The 24,589-nt window shown below is 43.7% G+C and overlaps 2 long non-coding RNA genes across 3 annotated transcripts in view; both read left to right on the forward strand.

The window, feature by feature from the left end:
- The window catches only part of LOC307181231, a 526,820-nt gene that overhangs the window by 90,240 nt on the left and 411,991 nt on the right, over positions 1-24,589 (forward strand). The gene's annotated exons all lie outside the window — the stretch shown is intronic.
- LOC307181228 overlaps positions 13,573-24,589 on the forward strand; it is an 89,561-nt gene continuing 78,544 nt past the window's right edge. Inside the window, exon 1 of one of the 2 annotated variants that reach the window (XR_013826180.1) lies at positions 13,573-13,644. This is a non-coding gene — a long non-coding RNA (uncharacterized lncRNA). The remainder of the gene's footprint in view (positions 13,645-24,589) is intronic. The other variant, XR_013826181.1, reaches the window with a different exon arrangement.

Consider the following 24,589-nt stretch of genomic DNA (forward strand, 5'->3'; position numbering starts at 1 on the left):
GCGTACGAAAACTGAGACATATTTGAACACGTCTCCCGATCACATGGTTGATCATACTCTAGGTTCCACATGCATGTTTTAGCTGAAGGAAGAATACCTTAAACCTGGGTAGTGGAAACTCGTGGAGTGGGTACCATGCAATATGACTTCAAAGGGTCTTCATTTGCTCACCGAACCTCTCCAATCCTATCACTGCTGCGTTTATGCCCCTGTACACACACTTGATTCTCTTTTGGAGACATAGCAATCCATAGGTTTTAAGATACTTACTAGTCAGGTACATTCTTAGGCGTTTTATATGGGGTGTTGAGTCCATTTCGTTGAGCAAGGAGTAGCTCTTGTCTATTCCATATTTGGCTTAAGGAACTTCATCTGTGCTTATTTCAATCTTTGGTTTTATGCAGCACCCCAACTCACCTTTCCCCTTAAGCAAGCATAAGTTGGTTTTCTAAATTTGAGACCCTGTTCTGTTTTGGAATTCAGTTCCTGTGTAGCCATGTTTACATTCCGTGTATTAGTGATATCTTATGATGTTTCTTTTTCTGTGTGACTTATTTCAGTTAGAATCATCATACCTGAATCCACTCATTATGCTGCTACGGGCCTGATGATATAGATTTCATTGTTGAGTGATACTGCATTGTACGTAAGTATCACAAGTTCTTTATCCATTTTTCACTTTCTGTGATATTGAACTTGTACTGTAAGCGAGGTTCTTGTAAACAGAGCCGTTCCAAACTTTGGGGTGGCTGTGTCTTTTTGATTTTAATTTGCCTAAGCTATAGGACCATAAGTGGAAGTTCCCTAGGCTCTGTTGCTTTGTTTTTTAGATGTTTCAGGAAACACCATACACTTCTCCCCAGTGTCTGTTGGCAATTTACATCCCGCCCATCAGCATAACAAGGCTCCCAGTTCTCCATGGCCTGTCCTGCCTTTCTGGATTTTACACTTTTTTCACATGGCCCTTTTGACCGGGGGGAAGTGAGACTTCATTGTAGTGCAGATTTCCTTTGCAAGCTTGCTTGGTTGGCCAAAAAGGGCGTATGCGTTTTTTCCTGAATATATTCAGGAAAAGACACATACGCCCTTTTTGGCCAAGTGCATCATTGTGGACGTTCTGCCTCTTTTCCTATGCTTTCAATGCAATTCCAGTCTACCTCCTGAAATCGGTTTCCTGCAATTCTGCCCCGCTTTCAAGTCCTCTTGGCAGCCTTACTTCAGTATATTTTTGGACGATAGCTGTCATTTATAACTCTGCAGGTTTGTGAATTACAGTGCCCCTGAGCTCCTTTCTTCAACTCGCTTTCTTGTGACCTGGCCGCAACACCGCAGGATGGCTTCAGGCCCTAATCTGGTTCCGGCCCGGCATGCTGAGCCTTTGGTTAATTCCTCTTCCTGGTGGGAAATGAGAGTTAAATTTGCCCGTCCAGACACCTCCAGCTAGCCTCTTATTGGTTCTCGCTATTCCTGTTCATCTTCCGCAGAAATTGCAAACTGGGCCAAACAGGAGGTTAAAGGGACTGACTCTCCAAGTGGGGAGAGTGTTAGTAAAGCGTCTGGAATGTTGCACCCGAGTACCAGGGGAGGAAAACTGAAACATATTTGAACACGTCTCCCGTTCACATGGTTGATCATACTCTGGGTTCCACATGCATATTTTAGCTGAAGGAAGAATACCTTAACCTGGAGAGTTGAGACCCGTGTAATGGGTACCATGCAATATGACTTCAAAGGGTCTTCATTTGTTCACCGCACCTCTCCAATCCTATCACTGCTGCGTTTATGCCCCTATACACACGCTTGATTCTCTTTTGGAGACATAGCAATCCATAGGTTTTAAGATACTTACTAGTCAGGTACATTCTTAGGCGTTTAATATGGGGTGTTGAGTCCATTTCGTTGAGCAAGGAGTAGCTCTTGTCTATTCCATATTTGGCTTAAGGAACTTTATCTGTGCTCATTTCAATCTCTGGTTTTATGCAGCACCCCAACTCACCTTTCCCCTTAAGCAAACATAAGTTGGTTTTCTAAATTTGAGACCCTGTTCTGTTTTGGAATGCAGTTCCTGTGTAGCCAAGTTTACATTCCGTGTATTAGTGATATCTTATGATGTTTCTTTTTCTGTGTGACTTATTTCAGTTAGAATCATCGTACCTGAATCCACTCATTATGCTGCTATGGGCCTGATGACATAGATTTCATTGCCGAGTAATACTGCATTGTACGTAAGTACCACAAGTTCTTTATCCATTTTTCACTTTCTGTGATATTGAACTTGTACGGTAAACGAGGTTCTTGTAAACGGAGGCGTCCCAAACTTTGGGGTGGCTGTGTCTTTTTGATTTTAATTTCCCTAAGCTATAGGACCATAAGTGGAAGTGCCCAAGGCTCTGTTGCTTTGTTTTTTAGATGTTTCAGGAAACACCATACACTTCTCCTGAGTGTCTGTTGGCAATTTACATCCCGCCCATCAGCATAACAAGGCTCCCAGTTCTCAATGGCCTGTTGCCTTTCTGCATTTTACACTTTTTTCAGATGGCCCTTTTGACCGGGGGGAAGTGAGACTTCATTGTAGTGCAGATTTCCTTTGCAAGCTTGCTTGGTTGGCCAAAAAGGGCGTATGCGTTTTTTCCTGAATATATTCAGGAAAAAACGCATACGCCCTTTTTGGCCAAGTGCATCATTGTGGACGCTCTGCCTCTTTTCCTATGCTTTCAATGCAATTCCAGTCTACCTCCTGAAATCGGTTTCCTGCAATTCTGCCCCGCTTTCAAGTCCTCTTGGCAGCCTTACTTCAGTCTATTTTTGGATGATAGCTGTCATTTATAACTCTGCAGGTTTGTGAATTACAGTGCCCCTGAGCTCCTTTCTTCAACTCGCTTTCTTGTGACCTGGCCGCAACACCGCAGGATGGCTTCAGGCCCTAATCTGGTTCCGGTACGGCACGCTGAGCCTTTGGTTATTTCCTCTTCCTGGTGGGAAATGAGAGTAAAATTTGCCCGTCCAGACACCTCCAGCTAGCCTCTCATTGGTTCTCGCTATTCCTGTTCATCTTCCGCAGAAATTGCAAACTGGGCCAAACAGGAGGTTAAAGGGACTGACTCTCCAAGTCGGGAGAGTGTTAGTAAAGCGTCTGGAATGTTGTACCCGAGTACCAGGGTACGAAAACTGAGACATATTTGAACACGTCTCCCGATTAGATGGTTGATCATACTCTAGGTTCCACATGCATGTTTTAGCTGAAGGAAGAATACCTTAAACCTGGGTAGTTGAAACCCGTGGAATGGGTACCATGCAATATGACTTCAAAGGGTCTTCATTTGCTCACGAACCTCTCCAATCCTATCACTGCTGCGTTTATGCCCCTGTACACATGCTAGATTGTCTTTTGGAGACATAGTAATCCATAGGTTTTAAGATACTTACTAGTCAGGTACATTCTTAGGCGTTTAATATGCGGTGTTGAGTCCATTTCGTTGAGCAAGGAGTAGCTCTTGTCTATTCCATAGTTGGCTTAAGGAACTTTATCTGTGCTCATTTCAATCTCTGGTTTTATGTAGCACCCCAACTCACCTTTCCCCTTAAGCAAGCATAAGTTGGTTTTCTAAATTAGAGACCCTGTTCTGTTCTGTAATTCAGTTCCTGTGTAGCCAAGTTTACATTCCGTGTATTACGGATATCTTATGATGTTTCTTTTTCTGTGTGACTTATTTCAGTTAGAATCATCGTACCTGAATCCACTCATTATGCTGCTACAGGTCTGATGACATAGATTTCTTTGCTGAGTGATACTGCATTGTACGTAAGTAGCACAAGTTCTTTATCCATTTTTCACTTTCTGTGATATTGAACTTGTACTGTAAACGAGGTTCTTGTAAACAGAGGCGTCCCAAACTTTGGGGTGGCTGTGTCTTTTTGATTTTAATTTCCCTAAGCTATAGGACCATAAGTGGTAGTGCCCTAGGCTCTGTTGCTTTGTTTTTTAGATGTTTCAGGAAACACCATACACTTCTCCCGAGTGTCTGTTGGCAATTTACATCCCGCCCATCAGCATAACAAGGCTCCCAGTTCTCCATGGCCTGTCCTGCCTTTCTGGATTTTACACTTTTTTCAGATGGCCCTTTTGACCAGGGGGAAGTGAGACTTCATTGTAGTGCAGATTTCCTTTGCAAGCTTGCTTGGTTGGCCAAAAAGGGCGTATGCGTTTTTTCCTGAATATATTCAGGAAAAGACACATACGCCCTTTTTGGCCAAGTGCATCATTGTGGACGTTCTGCCTCTTTTCCTATGCTTTCAATGCAATTCCAGTCTACCTCCTGAAATCGGTTTCCTGCAATTCTGCCCCGCTTTCAAGTCCTCTTGGCAGCCTTACTTCAGTATATTTTTGGACGATAGCTGTCATTTATAACTCTGCAGGTTTGTGAATTACAGTGCCCCTGAGCTCCTTTCTTCAACTCGCTTTCTTGTGACCTGGCCGCAACACCGCAGGATGGCTTCAGGCCCTAATCTGGTTCCGGCCCGGCATGCTGAGCCTTTGGTTAATTCCTCTTCCTGGTGGGAAATGAGAGTTAAATTTGCCCGTCCAGACACCTCCAGCTAGCCTCTCATTGGTTCTCGCTATTCCTGTTCATCTTCCGCAGAAATTGCAAACTGGGCCAAACAGGAGGTTAAAGGGACTGACTCTCCAAGTGGGGAGAGTGTTAGTAAAGCGTCTGGAATGTTGCACCCGAGTACCAGGGGAGGAAAACTGAAACATATTTGAACACGTCTCCCGTTCACATGGTTGATCATACTCTGGGTTCCACATGCATATTTTCGCTGAAGGAAGAATACCTTAACCTGGAGAGTTGAGACCCGTGTAATGGGTACCATGCAATATGACTTCAAAGGGTCTTCATTTGCTCACCGAACCTCTCCAATCCTATCACTGCTGCGTTTATGCCCCTATACACACGCTTGATTCTCTTTTGGAGACATAGCAATCCATAGGTTTTAAGATACTTACTAGTCAGGTACATTCTTATGCGTTTAATATGGGGTGTTGAGTCCATTTCGTTGAGCAAGGAGTAGCTCTTGTCTATTCCATATTTGGCTTAAGGAACTTTATCTGTGCTCATTTCAATCTCTGGTTTTATGCAGCACCCCAACTCACCTTTCCCCTTAAGCAAACATAAGTTGGTTTTCTAAATTTGAGACCCTGTTCTGTTTTGGAATGCAGTTCCTGTGTAGCCAAGTTTACATTCCGTGTATTAGTGATATCTTATGATGTTTCTTTTTCTGTGTGACTTATTTCAGTTAGAATCATCGTACCTGAATCCACTCATTATGCTGCTACGGGCCTGATGACATAGATTTCATTGCCGAGTAATACTGCATTGTACGTAAGTACCACAAGTTCTTTATCCATTTTTCACTTTCTGTGATATTGAACTTGTACGGTAAACGAGGTTCTTGTAAACGGAGGCGTCCCAAACTTTGGGGTGGCTGTGTCTTTTTGATTTTAATTTCCCTAAGCTATAGGACCATAAGTGGAAGTGCCCAAGGCTCTGTTGCTTTGTTTTTTAGATGTTTCAGGAAACACCATACACTTCTCCTGAGTGTCTGTTGGCAATTTACATCCCGCCCATCAGCATAACAAGGCTCCCAGTTCTCAATGGCCTGTTGCCTTTCTGCATTTTACACTTTTTTCAGATGGCCCTTTTGACCGGGGGGAAGTGAGACTTCATTGTAGTGCAGATTTCCTTTGCAAGCTTGCTTGGTTGGCCAAAAAGGGCGTATGCGTTTTTTCCTGAATATATTCAGGAAAAAACGCATACGCCCTTTTTGGCCAAGTGCATCATTGTGGACGTTCTGCCTCTTTTCCTATGCTTTCAATGCAATTCCAGTCTACCTCCTGAAATCGGTTTCCTGCAATTCTGCCCCGCTTTCAAGTCCTGTTGGCAGCCTTACTTCAGTGTATTTTTGGACGATAGCTGTCATTTATAACTCTGCAGGTTTGTGAATTACAGTGCCCCTGAGCTCCTTTCTTCAACTCGCTTTCTTTTGAGCTGGCCGCAACACTGCAGGATGGCTTCAGGCCCTAATCTGGTTCCGGTACGGCACGCTGAGCCTTTGGTTATTTCCTCTTCCTGGTGGGAAAAGAGAGTTAAATTTGCCCGTCCAGACACCTCCAGCTAGCCTCTCATTGGTTCTCGCTATTCCTGTTCATCTTCCGCAGAAATTGCAAACTGTGCCAAACAGGAGGTTAAAGGCGCTGACTCTCCAAGTGGGGAGAGTGTTAGTAAAGCGTCTGGAATGTTGCACCCGAGTACCAGGGTATAAAAACTGAGACATATTTGAACACGTCTCCCGATCACATGGTTGATCATACTCTGGGTTCCACATGCATGTTTTAGCTGAAGGAAGAATACCTAAAACCTGGGTAGTTGAAACCCGTGGAATGGGTACCATGCAATATGACTTCAAAGGGTCTTCATTTGCTCACCGAACCTCTCCAATCCTATCACTGCTGCGTTTATGCCCCTGTACACAGGCTTGATTCTCCTTCGGAGACATAGCAATCCATAGGTTTTAAGATACTTACTAGTCAGGTACATTCTTAGGCGTTTAATATGGGGTGTTGAGTCCATTTCGTTGAGCAAGGAGTAGCTCTTGTCTATTCCATATTTGGCTTAAGGAACTTTATCTGTGCTCATTTCAATCTCTGGTTTTATGCAGCACCCCAACTCACCTTTCCCCTTAAGCAAGCATAAGTTGGTTTTCTAAATTTGAGACCCTGTTATGTTTTGTAATTCAGTTCCTGTGTAGCCAAGTTTACATTCCGTGTATTAGTGATATCTTATGATGTTTCTTTTTCTGTGTTACTTATTTCAGTTAGAATCATCGTACCTGAATCCACTCATTGTGCTGCTAAGGGCCTGATGACATAGATTTCATTGCTGAGTGATATTGCTTTGTAAGTAAATACCACAACTTCTTTATCCATTTTTCACTTTCTGCGATGTTGAACTTGTACTGTAAACAAGGTTCTTGTAAACACAGCCATGCCAAACTTTCAGGTGGCTGTGTCTTTTTGATTTTAATTTCCCTAAGCTATAGGACCATAAGTGGAAGTGCCCTAGGCTCTGTTGCTTTGTTTTTTAGATGTTTCAGGAAACAACATACACTTCTCCCGAGTGTCTGTTGGTAATTTACATCCCGCCCATCAGCATAACAAGGCTCCCAGTTCTCCATGGCCTGTCCTGCCTTTCTGGATTTTACACTTTTTTCAGATGGCCCTTTTGACCGGGGGGAAGTGAGACTTCATTGTAGTGCAGATTTCCTTTGCAAGCTTGCTTGGTTGGCCAAAAAGGGCGTATGCGTTTTTTCCTGAATATATTCAGGAAAAAACGCATACGCCCTTTTTGGCCAAGTGCATCATTGTGGACGTTCTGCCTCTTTTCCTATGCTTTCAATGCAATTCCAGTCTACCTCCTGAAATCGGTTTCCTGCAATTCTGCTCCGCTTTCAAGTCCTCTTGGCAGCCTTACTTCAGTATATTTTCGGACGATAGCTGTCATTTATAACTCTGCAGGTTTGTGAATTACAGTGCCCCTGAGCTCCTTTCTTCAACTCGCTTTCTTTTGAGCTGACCGCAACACCGCAGGCAGGCTTCAGGCCCTAATCTGGTTCCGGTACGGCACGCTGAGCCTTTGGTTATTTCCTCTTCCTGGTGGGAAATGAGAGTTAAATTTGCCCGTCCAGACACCTCCAGCTAGCCTCTCATTGGTTCTCACTATTCCTGTTCATCTTCCGCAGAAATTGCAAACTGTGCCAAACAGGAGGTTAAAGGCGCTGACTCTCCAAGTGGGGAGAGTGTTAGTAAAGCGTCTGGAATGTTGCACCCGAGTACCAGGGGAGGAAAACTGAGACATATTGAACACTTCTCCCGATCACATGGTTGATCATACTCTAGGTTCCACATGCATGTTTTAGCTGAAGGAAGAATACCTAAAACCTGGGTAGTTGAAACCCGTGGAATGGGTACCATGCAATATGACTTCAAAGGGTCTTCATTTGCTCACCGAACCTCTCCAATCCTATCACTGCTGCGTTTATGCCCCTGTACACATGCTTGATTCTCCTTCGGAGACATAGCAATCCATAGGTTTTAAGATACTTACTAGTCAGGTACATTCTTAGGCGTTTAATATGCGATGATGAGTCCATTTCGTTGAGCAAGGAGTAGCTCTTTTCTATTCCATATTTGGCTTAAGGAACTTTATCTGTGCTCATTTCAATCTCTGGTTTTATGCAGCACCCCAACTCACCTTTCCCCTTAAGCAGGCATAAGTTAATTTTCTAAATTTGAGAACCTGTTCTGTTCTGTAATTCAGTTCCTGTGTAGCCAAGTTTCCATTCCGTGTATTACTGATATCTTATGATGTTTCTTTTTCTGTGTGACTTATTTCAGTTAGAATCATCATACCTGAATCCACTCATTGTGCTGCTAAGTGCCTGATGACATAGATTTCATTGCTGAGTGATATTGCTTTGTAAGTGAATACCACAACTTCTTTATCCATTATTCACTTTCTGCGATGTTGAACTTGTACTGTAAACGAGGTTCTTGTAAACAGAGCCGTTCCAAACTTTGGGGTGGCTGTGTCTTTTTGATTTTAATTTCCCTAAGCTCTAGGTCCATAAGTGGAAGTGCCCTAGGTTCTGTTGCTCTGATTTTTAGATGTTTCAGGAAACACCATACATTTCTCCCAAGTGTCTGTTGGCAATTTACATCCCGCCCATCAGCATAACAAGGCTCCCAGTTCTCAATGGCCTGTTGCCTTTCTGGATTTTACACTTTTTTCAGATGGCCCTTTTGACCGGGGGGAAGTGAGACTTCATTGTAGTGCAGATTTCCTTTGCAAGCTTGCTTGGTTGGCCAAAAAGGGCGTATGCGTTTTTTCCTGAATATATTCAGGAAAAAACGCATACGTCCTTTTTGGCCAAGTGCATCATTGTGGACGTTCTGCCTCTTTTCCTATGCTTTCAATGCAATTCCAGTCTACCTCCTGAAATCGGTTTCCTGCAATTCTGCTCCGCTTTCAAGTCCTCTTGGCAGCCTTACTTCAGTATATTTTTGGACGATAGCTGTCATTTATAACTCTGCAGGTTTGTGAATTACAGTGCCCCTGAGCTCCTTTCTTCAACTCGCTTTCTTTTGAGCTGGCCGCAACACCGCAGGATGGTATCATTGTGCCAATCGGTTTCCTGCAATTCTGCCCCGCTTTCAAGTCCTCTTGGCAGCCTTACTTCAGTCTATTTTTGGACGATAGCTGTCATTTATAACTCTGCTGGTTTGTGAATTGCAGTGCCCCTGAGCTCCTTTCTTCAACTCGCTTTCTTGTGACCTGGCCGCAACACCGCAGGATGGCTTCAGGCCCTAATCTGGTTCTGGCCCGGCATGCTGAGCCTTTGGTTAATTCCTCTTCCTGGTGGGAAATGAGAGTTAAATTTGCCCGTCCAGACACCTCCAGCTAGCCTCTCATTGGTTCTCGCTATTCCTGTTCATCTTCCGCAGAAATTGCAAACTGGGCCAAACAGGAGGTTAAAGGGACTGACTCTCCAAGTGGGGAGAGTGTTAGTAAAGCGTCTGGAATGTTGCACCCGAGTACCAGGGGAGGAAAACTGAGACATATTTGAACACGTCTCCCGTTCACATGGTTGATCATACTCTGGGTTCCACATGCATGTTTTAGCTGAAGGAAGAATACCTTAAACCTGGAGAGTTGAGACCCGTGTAATGGGTACCATGCAATATGACTTCAAAGGGTCTTCATTTGCTCACCGAACCTCTCCAATCCTATCACTGCTGCGTTTATGCCCCTGTACACACGCTTGATTCTCTTTTGGAGACCTAGCAATCCATAGGTTTTAAGATACTTACTAGTCAGGTACATTCTTAGGCGTTTAATATGGGGTTTTGAGTCCATTTCGTTGAGCAAGGAGTAGCTCTTGTTTATTCCATATTTGGCTTAAGGAACTTTATCTGTGCTCATTTCAATCTCTGGTTTTATGCAGCACCCCAACTCACCTTTCCCCTTAAGCAAGCATAAGTTGGTTTTCTAAATTTGAGACCCTGTTCTGTTTTGGAATGCAGTTCCTGAGTAGCCAAGTTTACATTCCGTGTATTAGTGATATCTTATGATGTTTCTTTTTCTGTGTGACTTATTTCAGTTAGAATCATCATACCTGAATCCACTCATTATGCTGCTACGGGCCTGATGACATAGATTTCATTGCTGAGTGATACTGCATTGTACGTAAGTACCACAAGTTCTTTATCCATTTTTCATTTTCTGTGATATTGAACTTGTACGGTAAACGAGGTTCTTGTAAACGGAGGCGTCCCAAACTTTGGGGTGGCTGTGTCTTTTTGATTTTAATTTCCCTAAGCTATAGGACCATAAGTGGAAGTGCCCTAGGCTCTGTTGCTTTGTTTTTTAGATGTTTCAGGAAACACCATACACTTCTCCCGAGTGTCTGTTGGCAATTTACATCCCGCCCATCAGCATAACAAGGCTCCCAGTTCTCCATGGCCTGTCCTGCTTTTCTGGATTTTACACTTTTTTCAGATGGCCCTTTTGACCGGGGAGAAGGTGAGACTTCATTGTAGTGAAGATTTCCTTTGCAAGTTTGCTTCGTTGGACAAAAAGGGCGTATGCGTTTTTTCCTGAATATATTCAGGAAAAAACGCATACGCCCTTTTTGGCCAAGTGCATCATTGTGGACGTTCTGCCTCTTTTCCTATGCTTTCAATGCAATTCCAGTCTACCTCCTGAAATCGGTTTCCTGCAATTCTGCCCCGCTTTCAAGTCCTCTTGGCAGCCTTACTTCAGTCTATTTTTGGACGATAGCTGTCATTTATAACTCTGCAGGTTTGTGAATTACAGCGCCCCTGAGCTCCTTTCTTCAACTCGCTTTCTTGTGACCTGGCCGCAACACCGCAGGATGTCTTCAGGCCCTAATCTGGTTCTGGCACGGCACGCTGAGCCTTTGGTTAATTCCTCTTCCTGGTGGGAAATGAGAGTTAAATTTGCCCATCCAGACACCTCCAGCTAGCCTCTCATTTGTTCTCGCCATTCCTGATCATCTTCCACAGAAATTGCAAACTGGGCCAAACAGGAGGTTAAAGGGACTGACTCTCCAAGTGGGGAGAGTGTTAGTAAAGCGTCTGGAATGTTGCACCCGAGTACCAGGGTACAAAAACTGAGACATATTTGAACACGTCTCCCGATCACATGGTTGATCATACTCTAGGTTCCACATGCATGTTTTAGCTGAAGGAAGAATACCTTAAACCTGGGTAGTTGAAACCCGTGGAATGGGTACCATGCAATGTGACTTCAAAGGGTCTTCATTTGCTCACGAACCTCTCCAATCCTATCACTGCTGCGTTTATGCCCCTGTACACATGCTTGATTCTCTTTCGGAGACATAGCAATCCATAGGTTTTAAGATACTTACTAGTCAGGTACATTCTTAGGCGTTTAATATGCGGTGTTGAGTCCATTTCGTTGAGCAAGGAGTAGCTCTTGTCTATTCCATATTTGGCTTAAGGAACTTTATCTGTGCTCATTTCAATCTCTGGTTTTATGCAGCACCCCAACTCACCTTTCCCCTTAAGCAGGCATATGTTAGTTTTCTAAATTTGAGACCCTGTTCTGTTCTGTAATTCAGTTCCTGTGTAGCCAAGTTTCCATTCCGTGTATTACTGATATCTTATGATGTTTCTTTTTCTGTGTGACTTATTTCAGTTAGAATCATCATACCTGAATCCACTCATTGTGCTGCTAAGGGCCTGATGACACAGATTTCATTGCTGAGTGATATTGCTTTGTAAGTAAATACCACAACTTCTTTATCCATTTTTCACTTTCTGCGATGTTGAACTTGTACTGTAAACGAGGTTCTTGTAAACAGAGCCGTTCCAAACTTTGGCGTGGCTGTGTCTTTTTGATTTTAATTTCCCTAAGCTATAGGACCATAAGTGGAAGTGCCCTAGGTTCTGTTGCTTTGTTTTTTAGTTGTTTCAAGAAACACCATACACTTCTCCCAAGTGGTTCTTGGCAATTTACATCCCGCCCATCAGCATAACAAGGCTCCCAGTTCTCCATGGCCTGTTGCCTTTCTGGATTTTACACTTTTTACAGATGGCCCTTTTGACCGGGGGGAACTGAGACTTCATTGTAGTGCAGATTTCCTTTGCAAGCTTGCTTGGTTGGCCAAAAAGGGCGTATGCGTTTTTTCCTGAATATATTCAGGAAAAAACGCATACGCCCTTTTTGTCCAAGTGCATCATTGTGGACGTTCTGCCTCTTTTCCTATGCTTTCAATGAAATTCCAGTCTACCTCCTGAAATCGGTTTCCTGCAATTCTGCCCCGCTTTCAAGTCCTCTTGGCAGCCTTACTTCAGTCTATTTTTGGACGATAGCTGTCATTTATAACTCTGCAGGTTTGTGAATTACAGTGCCCCTGAGCTCCTTTCTTCAACTCGCTTTCTTTTGAGCTGGCCGCAACACCGCAGGATGGTATCATTGTGCCAATCGGTTTCCTGCAATTCTGCCCCGCTTTCAAGTCCTCTTGGCAGCCTTACTTCAGTCTATTTTTGGACGATAGCTGTCATTTATAACTCTGCTGGTTTGTGAATTGCAGTGCCCCTGAGCTCCTTTCTTCAACTCGCTTTCTTGTGACCTGGCCGCAACACCGCAGGATGGCTTCAGGCCCTAATCTGGTTCTGGCCCGGCATGCTGAGCCTTTGGTTAATTCCTCTTCCTGGTGGGAAATGAGAGTTAAATTTGCCCGTCCAGACACCTCCAGCTAGCCTCTCATTGGTTCTCGCTATTCCTGTTCATCTTCCGCAGAAATTGCAAACTGGGCCAAACAGGAGGTTAAAGGGACTGACTCTCCAAGTGGGGAGAGTGTTAGTAAAGCGTCTGGAATGTTGCACCCGAGTACCAGGGGAGGAAAACTGAGACATATTTGAACACGTCTCCCGTTCACATGGTTGATCATACTCTGGGTTCCACATGCATGTTTTAGCTGAAGGAAGAATACCTTAAACCTGGAGAGTTGAGACCCGTGTAATGGGTACCATGCAATATGACTTCAAAGGGTCTTCATTTGCTCACCGAACCTCTCCAATCCTATCACTGCTGCGTTTATGCCCCTGTACACACGCTTGATTCTCTTTTGGAGACCTAGCAATCCATAGGTTTTAAGATACTTACTAGTCAGGTACATTCTTAGGCGTTTAATATGGGGTTTTGAGTCCATTTCGTTGAGCAAGGAGTAGCTCTTGTTTATTCCATATTTGGCTTAAGGAACTTTATCTGTGCTCATTTCAATCTCTGGTTTTATGCAGCACCCCAACTCACCTTTCCCCTTAAGCAAGCATAAGTTGGTTTTCTAAATTTGAGACCCTGTTCTGTTTTGGAATGCAGTTCCTGAGTAGCCAAGTTTACATTCCGTGTATTAGTGATATCTTATGATGTTTCTTTTTCTGTGTGACTTATTTCAGTTAGAATCATCATACCTGAATCCACTCATTATGCTGCTACGGGCCTGATGACATAGATTTCATTGCTGTGTGATACTGCATTGTACGTAAGTACCACAAGTTCTTTATCCATTTTTCATTTTCTGTGATATTGAACTTGTACGGTAAACGAGGTTCTTGTAAACGGAGGCGTCCCAAACTTTGGGGTGGCTGTGTCTTTTTGATTTTAATTTCCCTAAGCTATAGGACCATAAGTGGAAGTGCCCTAGGCTCTGTTGCTTTGTTTTTTAGATGTTTCAGGAAACACCATACACTTCTCCTGAGTGTCTGTTGGCAATTTACATCCCGCCCATCAGCATAACAAGGCTCCCAGTTCTCCATGGTCTGTCCTGCTTTTCTGGATTTTACACTTTTTTCAGATGGCCCTTTTGACCGGGGAGAAGGTGAGACTTCATTGTAGTGAAGATTTCCTTTGCAAGTTTGCTTCGTTGGACAAAAAGGGCGTATGCATTTTTTCCTGAATATATTCAGGAAAAAACGCATACGCCCTTTTTGGCCAAGTGCATCATTGTGGACGTTCTGCCTCTTTTCCTATGCTTTCAATGCAATTCCAGTCTACCTCCTGAAATCGGTTTCCTGCAATTCTGCCCCGCTTTCAAGTCCTCTTGGCAGCCTTACTTCAGTCTATTTTTGGACGATAGCTGTCATTTATAACTCTGCAGGTTTGTGAATTACAGCGCCCCTGAGCTCCTTTCTTCAACTCGCTTTCTTGTGACCTGGCCGCAACACCGCAGGATGTCTTCAGGCCCTAATCTGGTTCTGGCACGGCACGCTGAGCCTTTGGTTAATTCCTCTTCCTGGTGGGAAATGAGAGTTAAATTTGCCCATCCAGACACCTCCAGCTAGCCTCTCATTTGTTCTCGCCATTCCTGATCATCTTCCACAGAAATTGCAAACTGGGCCAAACAGGAGGTTAAAGGGACTGACTCTCCAAGTGGGGAGAGTGTTAGTAAAGCGTCTGGAATGTTGCACCCGAGTACCAGGGTACAAAAACTGAGACATATTTGAACACGTCTCCCGATCACATGGTTGATCATACTCTAGGTTCCACATGCATGTTTTAGCTGAAGGAAGAATACCTTAAACCTGGGTAGTTGAAACCCGTGGAATGGGTACCATGCAATGTGACTTCAAAGGGTCTTCATTTGCTCACGAACCTCTCCAATCCTATCACTGCTGCGTTTATGCCCCTGTACACATGCTTGATTCTCTTTCGGAGACATAGCAATCCATAGGTTTTAAGATACTTACTAGTCAGGTACATTCTTAGGCGTTTAATATGCGGTGTTGAGTCCATTTCGTTGAGCAAGGAGTAGCTCTTGTCTATTCCATATTTGGCTTAAGGAACTTTATCTGTGCTCATTTCAATCTCTGGTTTTATGCAGCACCCCAACTCACCTTTCCCCTTAAGCAGGCATAAGTTAGTTTTCTAAATTTGAGACCCTGTTCTGTTCTATAATTCAGTTCCTGTGTAGCCAAGTTTCCATTCCGTGTATTACTGATATCTTATGATGTTTCTTTTCTGTGTGACTTATTTCAGTTAGAATCATCATACCTGAATCCACTCATTGTGCTGCTAAGGGCCTGATGACACAGATTTCATTGCTGAGTGATATTGCTTTGTAAGTAAATACCACAACTTCTTTATCCATTTTTCACTTTCTGCGATGTTGAACTTGTACTGTAAACGAGGTTCTTGTAAACAGAGCCATTCCAAACTTTGGGGTGGCTGTGTCTTTTTGATTTTAATTTCCCTAAGCTATAGGACCATAAGTGGAAGTGCCCTAGGTTCTGTTGCTTTGTTTTTTAGTTGTTTCAAGAAACACCATACACTTCTCCCAAGTGGTTCTTGGCAATTTACATCCCGCCCATCAGCATAACAAGGCTCCCAGTTCTCCATGGCCTGTTGCCTTTCTGGATTTTACACTTTTTACAGATGGCCCTTTTGACCGGGGGGAACTGAGACTTCATTGTAGTGCAGATTTCCTTTGCAAGCTTGCTTGGTTGGCCAAAAAGGGCGTATGCGTTTTTTCCTGAATATATTCAGGAAAAAACGCATACGCCCTTTTTGTCCAAGTGCATCATTGTGGACGTTCTGCCTCTTTTCCTATGCTTTCAATGAAATTCCAGTCTACCTCCTGAAATCGGTTTCCTGCAATTCTTCCCCGCTTTCAAGTCCTCTTGGCAGCCTTACTTCAGTCTATTTTTGGACGATAGCTGTCATTTATAACTCTGCAGGTTTGTGAATTACAGTGCCCCTGAGCTCCTTTCTTCAACTCGCTTTCTTGTGACCTGGCCGCAACACCGCAGGATGGCTTCAGGCCCTAATCTGGTTCCGGTACGGCACGCTGAGCCTTTGGTTATTTCCTCTTCCTGGTGGGAAATGAGAGTTAAATTTGCCCGCCCAGACACCTCCAGCTAGCCTCTCATTGGTTCTCACTATTCCTGTTCATCTTCCGCAGAAATTGCAAACTGGGCCAAACAGGAGGTTAAAGGCGCTGACTCTCCAAGTGGGGAGAGTGTTAGTAAAGCGTCTGGAATGTTGCACCCGAGTACCAGGGGAGGAAAACTGAGACATATTTGAACACGTCTCCCGTTCACATGGTTCATCATACTTGGGTTCCACATGCATGTTTTAGCTGAAGGAAGAATACCTTAAACCTGGAGAGTTGAGACCCGTGTAATGGGTACCATGCAATATGACTTCAAAGGGTCTTCATTTGCTCACCGAACCTCTCCAATCCTATCACTGCTGCGTTTATGCCCCTGTACACATGCTTGATTCTCTTTTGGAGACATAGCAATCCATAGGTTTTACGATACTTACTAGTCAGGTACATTCTTAGGCGTTTAATATGCGGTGTTGAGTCCATTTCGTTGAGGAAGGAGTAGCTCTTGTCTATTCCATATTTGACTTAAGGAACTTTATCTGTGCTCATTTCAATCTCTGGTTTTATGCAGCACCCCAACTCACCTTTACCCTTAAGCAAGCATAAGTTGGTTTTCTAAATTTGAGACCCTGTTCTGTTCTGTAATTCAGTTCCTGTGTAGCCAAGTTTACATTCCGTGTATTACTGATATCTTATGATGTTTCTTTTTCTGTGTGACTTATTTCAGTTAGAATCATCACACCTGAATCCACTCATTGTGCTGCTAAGGGCCTGATGACACAAATTTCATTGCTGAGTGATATTGCTTTGTAAGTAAATACCACAACTTCTTTATCCATTTTTCACTTTCTGCGATGTTGAACTTGTACTGTAAACGAGGTTCTTGTAAACAGAGCCGTTCCAAACATTGGGGTGGCTGTGTCTTTTTGATTTTAATTTCCCTAAGCTATAGGACCATAAGTGGAAGTGCCCTAGGCTCTGTTGCTTTGTTTTTTAGATGTTTCAGGAAACACCATACACTTCTCCCGAGTGTCTGTTGGCAATTTACATCCCGCCCATCAGCATAACAAGGCTCCCAGTTCTCCATGGCCTGTCCTGCCTTTCTGGATTTTACACTTTTTTCAGATGGCCCTTTTGACCGGGGGGAAGTGAGACTTCATTGTAGTGCAGATTTCCTTTGCAAGCTTGCTTGGTTGGCCAAAAAGGGCGTATGCGTTTTTTCCTGAATATATTCAGGAAAAAACGCATACGCCCTTTTTGGCCAAGTGCATCATTGTGGACGTTCTGCCTCTTTTCCTATGCTTTCAATGCAATTCCAGTCTACCTCCTGAAATCGGTTTCCTGCAATTCTGCCCCGCTTTCAAGTCCTCTTGGCAGCCTTACTTCAGTCTATTTTTGGACGATAGCTGTCATTTATAACTCTGCAGGTTTGTGAATTACAGTGCCCCTGAGCTCCTTTCTTCAACTCGCTTTCTTGTGACCTGGCCGCAACACCGCAGGATGGCTTCAGGCCCTAATCTGGTTCCGGCACGGCATGCTGAGCCTTTGGTTAATTCCTCTTCCTGGTGGGAAATGAGAGTTAAATTTGCCCGTCCAGACACCTCCAGCTAGCCTCTCATTGGTTCTCGCTATTCCTGTTCATCTTCCGCAGAAATTGCAAACTGGGCCAAACAGGAGGTTAAAGGGACTGACTCTCCAAGTGGGGAGAGTGTTAGTAAAGCGTCTGGAATGTTGCACCCGAGTACCAGGGGAGGAAAACTGAGACATATTTGAACACGTCTCCCGATCACATGGTTGATCATACTCTAGGTTCCACATGCATGATTTAGCTGAAGGAAGAATACCTTAAACCTGGGTAGTTGAAACCCGTGGAATGGGTACCATGCAATATGACTTCAAAGGGTCTTCATTTGCTCACCGAACCTCTCCAATCCTATCACTGCTGCGTTTACGCCCCTGTACACATGCTTGATTCTCTTTCGGAGACATAGCAATCCATAGGTTTTAAGATACTTACTAGTCAGGTACATTCTTAGGCGTTTAATATGGGGTGTTGAGTCCATTTCGTTGAGCAAGGAGTAGCTCTTGTCTATTCCATATTTGACTTAAGGAACTTTATCTGTGCTCATTTCAATCTCTGGTTTTATGCAGCACCCCAACTCACCTTTACCTTTAAGCAAGAATAAGTTGGTTTTCTAAATTTGAGACCCTGTTCTGTTCTGTAATTCAGTTCCTGTGTAGCCAAGTTTACATTCCGTGTATTACTGATATCTTATGATGTTTATTTTTCTGTGTGACTTATTTCAGTTAGAATCATCACACCTGAATCCACTCATTGTGCTGCTAAGGGCCTGATGACACAAATTTCATTGCTGAGTGATATTGCTTTGTAAGTAAATACCACAAATTCTTTATCCATTTTTCACTTTCTGCGATGTTGAACTTGTACTGTAAACGAGGTTCTTGTAAACAGAGCCGTTCCAAACATTGGGGTGGCTGTGTCTTTTTGATTTTAATTTCCCTAAGCTATACGACCATAAGTGGCAGTGCCCTAGGCTCTGTTGCTTTGTTTTTTAGATGTTTCAGGAAACACCATACACTTCTCCCAAGTGTCTGTTGGCAATTTACATCCCGCCCATCAGCATAACAAGGCTCCCAGTTCTCCATGGCCTGTCCTGTCTTTCCTGATTTTACACTTTTTTCAGATGGCCCTTTTGACCGGGGGGGAAGTGAGACTTCATTGTAGTGCAGATTTCCGTTGCAAGCTTGCTTGGTTGGCCAAAAAGGGCGTATGCGTTTTTTCCTGAATATATTCAGGAAAAAACGCATACGCCCTTTTTGGCCAAGTGCATCATTGTGGACGTTCTGCCTCTTTTCCTATGCTTTCAATGCAATTCCAGTCTACCTCCTGAAATCAGTTTCCTGCAATTCTGCCCCGCTTTCAAGTCCTCTTGGCAGCCTTACTTCAGTCTATTTTTGGACGATAGCTGTCATTTATAACTCTGCAGGTTTGTGAATTACAGTGCCCCTGAGCTCCTTTCTTCAACTCGCTTTCTTGTGACCTGGCCGCAACACCGCAGGATTGCTTCAGGCCCTAATCTGGTTCCGGCCCGGCATGCTGAGCCTTTGGTTAATTCCTCTTCCTGGTGGGAAATGAGAGTTAAATTTGCCCGTCCAGACACCTCCAGCTAGCCTCTCATTGGTTCTCGCTATTCCTGTTCATCTTCCGCAGAAATTGCAAACTGGGTCAAACAGGAGTTTAAAGGGACTGACTCTCCAAGTGGGGAGAGTGTTAGTAAAGCGTCTGGAATGTTGCACCCGAGTACCAGGGGAGGAAAACTGAGACATATTTGAACACGTCTCCCGATCACATGGTTGATCATACTCTAGGTTCCACATGCATGTTTTAGCTGAAGGAAGAATACCTTAAACCTGGGTAGTTGAAACCCGTGGAATGGGTACCATGCAATATGACTTCAAAGGGTCTTCATTTGCTCACCGAACCTCTCCAATCCTATCACTGCTCCGTTTACGCCCCTGTACACATGCTTGATTCTCTTTCAGAGACATAGCAATCCATAGGTTTTAAGATACTTACTAGTCAGGTACATTCTTAGGCGTTTAATATGGGGTGTTGAGTCCATTTCGTTGAGCAAGGAGTAGCTCTTTTCTATTCCATATTTGGCTTAAGGAACTTTATCTGTGCTCATTTCAATCTCTGGTTTTATGCAGGACCCCAACTCACCTTTACCTTTAAGCAAGAATAAGTTGGTTTTCTAAATTTGAGACCCTGTTCTGTTCTGTAATTCAGTTCCTGTGTAGCCAAGTTTACATTCCGTGTATTACTGATATCTTATGATGTTTCTTTTTCTGTGTGACTTACTTCAGTTAGAATCATCATACCTGAATCCACTCATTGTGCTGCTAAGGGCCTGATGACACAGATTTCATTGCTGAGTGATATTGCTTTGTAAGTAAATACCACAACTTCTTTATCCATTTTTCACTTTCTGCGATGTTGAACTTGTACTGTAAACGAGGTTCTTGTAAACAGAGCCGTTCCAAACTTTGGGGTGGCTGTGTCTTTTTGATTTTAATTTCCCTAAGCTATAGGACCATAAGTGGAAGTGCCCTAGGTTCTGTTGCTTTGTTTTTTAGATGTTTCAGGAAACACCATACACTTCTCCCGAGTGGTTGTTGGCAATTTATATCCCGCCCATCAGCATAACAAGGCTCCCAGTTCTCCATGGCCTGTCCTGCCTTTCTGGATTTTACACTTTTTTCAGATGGCCCTTTTGACCGGGGGGAAGTGAGACTTCATTGTAGTGCAGATTTCCTTTGCAAGCTTGCTTGGTTGGCCAAAAAGGGCGTATGCGTTTTTTCCTGAATATATTCAGGAAAAAACGCATACGCACTTTTCGGCCAAGTGCATCATTGTGGACGTTCTGCCTCTTTTCCTATGCTTTCAATGCAATTCCAGTCTACCTCCTGAAATCGGTTTCCTGCAATTCTGCCCCGCTTTCAAGTCCTCTTGGCAGCCTTACTTCAGTCTATTTTTGGACGATAGCTGTCATTTATAACTCTGCAGGTTTGTGCATTACAGTGCCCCTGAGCTCTTTTCTTCAACTCGGTTTCTTTTGAGCTGGCCGCAACACCGCAGGATGGCTTCAGGCCCTAATCTGGTTCCGGTACGGCACGCTGAGCCTTTGGTTATTTCCTCTTCGTGGTGGGAAATGAGAGTTAAATTTGCCCGTCCAGACACCTCCAGCTAGCCTCTCATTGGTTCTCGCTATTCCTGTTCATCTTCCGCAGAAATTGCAAACTGGGCCAAACAGGAGGTTAAAGGCGCTGACTCTCCAAGTGGGGAGAGTGTTAGTAAAGCGTCTGGAATGTTGCACCCGAGTACCAGGGGAGGAAAACTGAGACATATTTGAACACGTCTCCCGTTCACATGGTTGATCATACTTGGGTTCCACATGCATGTTTTAGCTGAAGGAAGAATACCTTAAACCTGGAGAGTTGAGACCCGTGTAATGGGTACCATGCAATATGACTTCAAAGGGTCTTCATTTGCTCACCGAACCTCTCCAATCCTATCACTGCTACGTTTATGCCCCTGTACACATGCTTGATTCTCTTTTGGAGACATAGCAATCCATAGGTTTTACGATACTTTCTAGTCAGGTACATTCTTAGGTATTTAATATGCGGTGTTGAGTCCATTTCGTTGAGCAAGGAGTAGCTCTTGTCTGTTCCATATTTGACTTAAGGAAATTTATCTGTGCTCATTTCAATCTCTGGTTTTATGCAGCACCCCAACTCACCTTTACCCTTAAGCAAGCATAAGTTGGTTTTCTAAATTTGAGACCCTGTTCTGTTCTGTAATTCAGTTCCTGTGTAGCCAAGTTTACATTCCGTGTATTACTGATATCTTATGATGTTTCTTTTTCTGTGTGACTTATTTCAGTTAGAATCATCATACCTGAATCCACTCATTGTGCTGCTAAGGGCCTGATGACACAGATTTCATTGCTGAGTGATATTGCTTTGTAAGTAAATACCACAACTTCTTTATCCATTTTTCACTTTCTGCGATGTTGAACTTGTACTGTAAACGAGGTTCTTGTAAACAGAGCCGTCCCAAACATTGGGGTGGCTGTGTCTTTTTGATTTTAATTTCCCTAAGCTATAGGACCATAAGTGGAAGTGCCCTAGGCTCTGTTGCTTTGTTTTTTAGATGTTTCAGGAAACACCATACACTTCTCCCAAGTGTCTGTTGGCAATTTACATCCCGCCCATCAGCATAACAAGGCTCCCAGTTCTCAATTGCCTGTTGCCTTTCTGGATTTTACACTTTTTTCAGATGGCCCTTTTGACCGGGGGGAAGTGAGACTTCATTGTAGTGCAGATTTCCTTTGCAAGCTTGCTTGGTTGGCCAAAAAGGGCGTATGCGTTTTTTCCTGAATATATTCAGGAAAAAACGCATACGCCCTTTTTGGCCAAGTGCATCATTGTGGACGTTCTGCCTCTTTTCCTATGCTTTCAATGCAATTCCAGTCTACCTCCTGAAATCGGTTTCCTGCAATTCTGCCCCGCTTTCAAGTCCTCTTGGCAGCCTTACTTCAGTCTATTTTTGGACGATAGCTGTCATTTATAACTCTGCAGGTTTGTGAATTACAGTGCCCCTGAGCTCCTTTCTTCAACTCGCTTTCTTTTGAGCTGGCCGCAACACCGCAGGATGGCTTCAGGCCCTAATCTGGTTCCGGTACGGCACGCTGAGCCTTTGGTTGTTTCCTCTTCCTGGTGGGAAATGAGAGTTAAATTTGCCCGTCCAGACACCTCCAGCTAGCCTCTCATTGGTTCTCGCTATTCCTGTTCATCTTCCGCAGAAATTGCAAACTGGGCCAAACAGGAGGTTAAAGGCGCTGACTCTCCAAGTGGGGAGAGTGTTAGTAAAGCGTCTGGAATGTTGCACCCGAGTACCAGGGGAGGAAAACTGAGACATATTTGAACACGTCTCCCGTTCACATGGTTGATCATACTTGGGTTCCACATGCATGTTTTAGCTGAAGGAAGAATACCTTAAACCTGGAGAGTTGAGACCCGTGTAATGGGTACCATGCAATATGACTTCAAAGGGTCTTCATTTGCTCACCGAACCTCTCCAATCCTATCACTGCTGCGTTTATGCCCCTGTACACATGCTTGATTCTCTTTTGGAGACATAGCAATCCATAGGTTTTACGATAATTACTAGTCAGGTACATTCTTAGGCTTTTAATATGCGGTGTTGAGTCCATTTCGTTGAGCAAGGAGTAGCTCTTGTCTATTCCATATTTGACTTAAGGAACTTTATCTGTGCTCATTTCAATCTCTGGTTTTATGCAGCACCCCAACTCACCTTTACCCTTAAGCAAGCATAAGTTGGTTTTCTAAATTTGAGACCCTGTTCTGTTCTGTAATTCAGTTCCTGTGTAGCCAAGTTTCCATTCCGTGTATTACTGATATCTTATGATGTTTCTTTTTCCGTGTGACTTATTTCAGTTAGAATCATCATACCTGAATCCACTCATTGTGATGCTAAGGGCCTGATGACATAGATTTCATTGCTGAGTGATATTGCTTTGTAAGTAAATACCACAACTTCTTTATCCATTTTTCACTTTCTGCGATGTTGAACTTGTACTGTAAACGAGGTTCTTGTAAACAGAGGCGTCCCAAACTTTGGGGTGGCTGTGTCTTTTTGATTTTAATTTCCCTAAGCTATAGGACCATAAGTGGCAGTGCCCTAGGCTCTGTTGCTTTGTTTTTTAGATGTTTCAGGAAACACCATACACTTCTCCCGAGTGTCTGTTGGCAATTTACATCCCGCCCATCAGCATAACAAGGCTCCCAGTTCTCCATGGCCTGTCCTGCCTTTCTGGATTTTACACTTTTTTCAGATGGCCCTTTTGACCGGGGGGAAGTGAGACTTCATTGTAGTGCAGATTTCCTTTGCAAGCTTGCTTGGTTGGCCAAAAAGGGCGTATGCTTTTTTTCCTGAATATATTCAGGAAAAAACGCATACGCCCTTTTTGGCCAAGTGCATCATTGTGGACGTTCTGCCTCTTTTCCTATGCTTTCAATGCAATTCCAGTCTACCTCCTGAAATCGGTTTCCTGCAATTCTGCCCCGCTTTCAAGTCCTCTTGGCAGCCTTACTTCAGTCTATTTTTGGACGATAGCTGTCATTTATAACTCTGCAGGTTTGTGAATTACAGTGCCCCTGAGCTCCTTTCTTCAACTCGCTTTCTTGTGACCTGGCCGCAACACCGCAGGATGGCTTCAGGCTCTAATCTGGTTGCGGCACGGCACGCTGAGCCTTTGGTTATTTCCTCTTCCTGGTGGGAAATGAGAGTTAAATTTGCCCGTCCAGACACCTCCAGCTAGTCTCTCATTGGTTCTCGCTATTCCTGTTCATCTTCCGCAGAAATTGCAAACTGGGCCAAACAGGAGGTTAAAGGCGCTGACTCTCCAAGTGGGGAGAGTGTTAGTAAAGCGTCTGGAATGTTGCACCCGAGTACCAGGGGAGGAAAACTGAGACATATTTGAACACGTCTCCCGTTCACATGGTTGATCATACTTGGGTTCCACATGCATGTTTTAGCTGAAGGAAGAATATCTTAAACCTGGAAAGTTAAGACCCGTGTAATGGGTACCATGCAATATGACTTCAAAGGGTCTTCATTTGCTCACCGAACCTCTCCAATCCTATCACTGCTGTGTTTATGCCCCTGTACACATGCTTGATTCTCTTTCGGAGACATAGCAATCCATAGGTTTTAAGATACTTACTAGTCAGGTACATTCTTAGGCGTTTAATATGGGGTGTTGAGTCCATATCGTTGAGCAAGGAGTAGCTCTTGTCTATTCCATATTTGGCTTAAGGAACTTTATCTGTGCTCATTTCAATCTCTGGTTTTATGCAGCACCCCAACTCACCTTTACCTTTAAGCAAGAATAAGTTGGTTTTCTAAATTTGAGACCCTGTTCTGTTCTGTAATTCAGTTCCTGTGTAGCCAAGTTTACATTCCGTGTATTACTGATATCTTATGATGTTTCTT

The sequence above is a fragment of the Stenella coeruleoalba genome, assembly GCF_951394435.1.
Source record: "Stenella coeruleoalba genome assembly, contig: scaffold_64, whole genome shotgun sequence".
NCBI lineage: Eukaryota > Metazoa > Chordata > Mammalia > Artiodactyla > Delphinidae > Stenella > Stenella coeruleoalba.